Here is a 5,446-nt window from a genome sequence, read left to right on the forward strand (position 1 = left end):
ACCGGTGGCAGATGAGCTCCTCCTCCAACTTTACAAAGCTTGGACGCGCCTGACGCAAAGGCCCTATTGGGTCATCGCCTCAGACGCTGCGTTCCCTCCTATGCTTTACAAAGTTTCAGCCATTCGTGAAGCTTCGGTGCACCTTACGCGACGTCCCATGCTACTTGATCACCTCGAATGTTACGCACAATAACGAAGCTTTGGCACATCTGCCTATTATCATAACCTCGATAGCTGTGATAGATCAACCCCCAAAACTCCCATGACTTGCGGTCCAGTAGGAAAGCAAATCCACGCATGATATAAATATTCATCCCCGGACTTGGGGGACCACTGTTATGCCCCGATTATTTACGCCTCGATACCGAAGTGTCATCTCACCTTCGAGGCCGAGATCAAGTGGACCCTCCGCAGCACCATTTATTCCGACCTGAAAATAACCCTTCCGAAACTTCTCCGAAGTGATATAGCGATTCCTACTAGTGATCTGCCGAAGCATCTCACCTCCGAGGTCGAGATCAAGTGGACCCCAGTTTGAAGATCCACCGCCAATTTGAGATTTGTCCTACACCTAAGGCTTAAATTGATTTGACGTCTCCATGAGACTATTTGATGTGACTTATTAACTTTATGTCAATTCAACTCGGAGGAAACAAACTGTCCGCCCACTCTACAAACGCGGCTGATTGACGCCTATGAGTAGACCCTTCATACCGTCAGATGTGTACACGCGTTCCACATCCAACGGTTCATACCACCTATAAATACCCAAGGTTTGGCAAGAGGCAAATGTAATGAAACTCTTAATACACAGCACTCCATAACAAGTTTATATATTCTCTTCTCCCTTTATTGATTGATTTGTATAGCCCCTGGGTACTATTTCGACCACCCAAACTTGACTTGACCGTCGGAGTGTATACGGCCGCCGCCACCCCCGTTGGTTCCGACCGTGTGCGCCTGACTATTTGTTGATTGCGCAGGGAGGAATACGTGGAGTAACTTTCAGTTGGCCACGTGGAGGGACAATTTCCGAGGTCAACATAAATAAATACCCAAATCCCATTTCTTTTCCGCCATCAAATTCAAAACTTTTGCTGTGTCATTCATTTCAATCGTCAAACAATCATGGGTAGAAACATTTACACTAGTACTTTTTTTCTTGCATTGCTAGTCCTCACTAGTAATAAAAATTGTCAGGTTGCACGTAATCTATTGCAATCGTTACCTCCTTCTCTATTAAGAATGCTGACAATTCCATCATTACCACTACCAACTTTGCCACCGATGCCGTCAATTCCGACCATCCTGAGTCTCCCAAAACCTGCAGTACCATCGATGCCTTCCATTCCAACCAACCCTACCCAGCCAACTATTCCAGCAATTCCAAAGGTCTCATTGCCCCCAATGCCATCTTTCCCCTCTATCCCTAAGATCCCTACCATTCCAACCTTGTCTCCACCACCTTCTAACTAAACTATAATAAGTGTTTTCTGAAACCTCCAGTGACATGCCACAATTAGAAAAGAGACACATGTTGAAGTTGGTTGTTCAAAGCCAACAAATTAAAGCCAAAATGGACGGTGGCCTGGAACAAATGGACGGTGGCCGCATATGGAAGAAACTGGTCGGTGGCTTTTGTGAAAGACAAAATGGACGGTGGACGGTGCTGAAATTAAAAACAAATGGTTGCCCAATATCACATGAGCCACCGCATGGCCAATTACCAAGAGTTTATGGGCTGGTTACATTTAAACCATGCGATTATGCCATGTGGTCGCATGGTAGCGTTTGTGACCGTTGGCTAGCCATTTTTTACCGTTTCCATTTCAAATTTGGTGACTTTTCACCTGGTTTTTGGCACCATTTAGTATACATGATGAAGGTCTATAAATAAGTAAAGCCATGTTCAAGGAAAATAACAAGAAAAAACATCTTGAAATTCATATATTGTTCCACAATTAATCAAATCCCTGTTATAACTCATATTCATTTCTTCTTTATTGTGTTCATCAAGTTTTGACGAAAAATTCCTCATGCTTTGTTATTTTCAGCATCAAGGCTTGTTAAAATCCTTCAAACCATTTCTCATAACACCGTTAAGCATCTCATTTCATATGGAGAGGGGGCAAATATAGTTTCAGGACAACGATCCCGTGTTCAAACTTTAAATTAGTTCTTGACATATTTTGTGATTTCTATTCATTTTGTTTCTATAATTTTGTTGTTGTTTCTTCTCCAACCCCTTATTTTCCAACAACACACATTAAATTTGTTGCTTTCTTCCTGATTTTCTTATGTCCTTTTGAAGTTGTGTCTACGTAGTTTTTTCCTTTATTTTATTTATTATGTGATAGTGTTTATTATTTATCCTTTATGTGATTTGATTTTCCTAATGTTTATTAAATCCTTCTGTTTCGTTATTCATATAAATTGGAGACCTTAGGCAAAACATTTAAGAGGGTCCTCACAAAAATAATCATAAAAAGAGACAAAATGATTAGATCATTGATGATGCATGACAAAAACTATACCAACAGTTGATTCAAACAGAATTATCGACAACGATTAGTGATCATTGACACATATCGTTAGCGTTTACCGAAGAAATATGTTGTCCGTGATATCGTTGGCAATCATCGATTGTGCTTCGGTTGATGATCATTGACGAAAAAATGGCTATTACTTTTCCAATTTTTATTTTTTTAGTAATTTGTCGGTTAGTTAAGATTTCTTTTCTTTTCTTTTTTTCTCTTTTATTTAGATGATACAAGTCATAATTATTACTGACGAAGTTTTCTCCATGAATATATACATATATATATATATATATATATATATATATATATATATATAATTCTATTTGTAATTTAAATAATTTTTTATGTGTTATTCAATTACCAACATAACTTTATATAAATATTTGGCATACTAAATGTACTGAGCCCCCATTTGGCCCCCATTTTGGGAAATGAAAATGGATGAAATGGTATTTCTTTTGAAAAATGAATGGTTGAAAAGAAAGGAAAAAATTTCTAATACGCTATTCTTGATGTTACATTAATACTTCCGATATTATTTGTTAACTATAGGTTTGTACTTCGATAATGTTGTTTTTATATTTATTTTCACTTTTTCATCGGTAAATTGAACTCATAAGAGTTACTTTTAACAATCACTGCCGAGAAGATCTAAGATTCAGTCTATAAAAGTAAGTGGAATGAAATTTCTTTAGGGGCTCAATCAAATTTTGATGCTTAGGTTACCCATTTAACAGTCTCTCAAAATGATGTTATTTATATCTATTAGAGATTATCAAAAAAGGTCGAACCTCAACCTTGAGGGCCATCATCACCTCGTCCCTAGAGTTTTGTGAGGAAGGTAAATCACGGGATGTGCCCCAACAGGCCAGGGAATAAGAGCTGCCTGTACACTGCGCCTATAAAGAGTTCAATTCCATATCTCGAGAATTGGACCCCCACACTGCGGCTACCAACAAGACGTGAGATAACTTTACTCCTTTTTTTGCACCATTGGATTATATCCCGAGAGGCATCTATTAGAGATTATCAAAAAAAATGTTGAACCCCAACCTTGAGAGTTCCTCATCGCCCCGCCCTTGGAGCATCGTGATGGAGGTAAATCGCGGGATGTGCTCCAGCATGTCAGGGAACAAGAGCTTCTATGTACACTGATGCCCACAAAGAGTTCAATTTCATATCTCAAGAATACATATATTACAGATTATCACAAGTACTGCAGGTGGTAGATAATATGCTGTAAAATAATAATAACAATTAAATATGTAGATATGTGATCACTTTATTAGTTTTATAATGTGGTGTCATATTACATGCCTCTAACAAAGACAAATAACATCTCTCTCTCTCTCTCTCTCTCTCTCTCCAATCTCCTATCAATGAAACAAGGGACCTTTGCTTGGGAAAGGGCTAAAGACTTTTTCGAGGATTCCCAAAATCTCGAATTTGATGCTCAAGACTGGTTCTGTCACTTGTCTAGATTGAATTCAAAAAATTAAAATAAATAAATGAATAAATGAAAATAAAAAAATCTTTATCTAATCCAAAAAATTTGTAATTTGTATATACATTTGTATAACGATCGATAAATATTGATCCCTTCTTACCATTACATGGTTAAAAAATGGAAATGGTGTTTCAATTTATCCTGCAAGCTGCATAAACTTTCTTTAGAGAGCTGTTTGCTTAAAAATGGGTATTGATACTTGTTGAATATATAAATAGCCATTGGGCTAAGTCTCTACGAAGAGCCACTCACATATTTATTTATAGTTCACCTTCCAGTATAAGTCTTTCGTCTCTCTCGGGGAGCGTTAGAGTGGGTTGATAAGAACTTATCGCAGATCGGTGAAAATCCAATCGTGTACGCTCGGGATGCTAAATGCCCCTTTCAAATCGTTTTGCTTATCTGACACACACGGATGTGGAGTTGATATGTGATCACACAATTTCAATTTGCTATTGTTGTTGCATAAATATGTTTTTATACTTGGCATTAAGTGCACTAACCTAAGATGGTTGGTGGTGCATTGTTGCAAAGAAGATGAGAATGTAGGTCCCCCAACATGTGTAGCCATCGCAACATTTAGTTTAAAGTTTGACTTGAATTAAAGAAAAAGAAAGTAAAGCAAGGTATCATATCTGACGGATAAGGTTATAAAATTATTAATTGAGGCACCTGTAAAGAATTGTGAAGATAGATATTGAGGCAAACCATGATATAGAGAGTTTAGGTTATGGTGTAGATTGTTGGATTTGAAATAAAAGAAAATCATGGGCTAAGGAAATGAACCATTGAAGTTGAGGGACCATGTTTTAAATTAGAACAAAGTCATTAATAATCATATCTCCAGCTATATATTAACCGTAGGAATAATGATATTTAGTTCCATTGGAATTATAACTCCAGTTTAGATAGCTGTAGATTATAGGTTGATTGAAACATGGAATTAAATGAGTCATATAATTCCGTCTATCATTTAATGCCACATTAGAGTCACCTAACTTGGGTTTGCAATCCCAGTGAGATTATATAGTATTACTTTAATCTCGAAAATTAAGAATTTAGAAATCTGCAACCCGGGCAAGATGTGTGATAATTGCAATGGAATGCAAAAGGTAAGAAAATGAAATTTGACTGTCGTGGTTAGTCGACTGCCAAAGAAAGTGAGAGAAAATTGAGACGAGAGAAACCAGAAGAAGAAATTGTACATGAAAACGTTATCATTTGGCGTAGGAAGAAATTGTGAAAATGAAAAGAAAAGAAAATTATTGTGTGGCTTTTTATATTAATGAAAGTGTTGATCTCGCTGAACCACATTTAATTATTATTTTTCTCCTCTTTCTTGCTCCTTTTTGTTGTCTCCGAGTTTCAACTGCTTTTGGTGAGGGGGATTAGTTTTTCC

Source organism: Olea europaea, unplaced genomic scaffold, assembly GCF_002742605.1.
Source record: "Olea europaea var. sylvestris unplaced genomic scaffold, O_europaea_v1 scaffold737, whole genome shotgun sequence".
NCBI classification, from domain to species: domain Eukaryota; kingdom Viridiplantae; phylum Streptophyta; class Magnoliopsida; order Lamiales; family Oleaceae; genus Olea; species Olea europaea.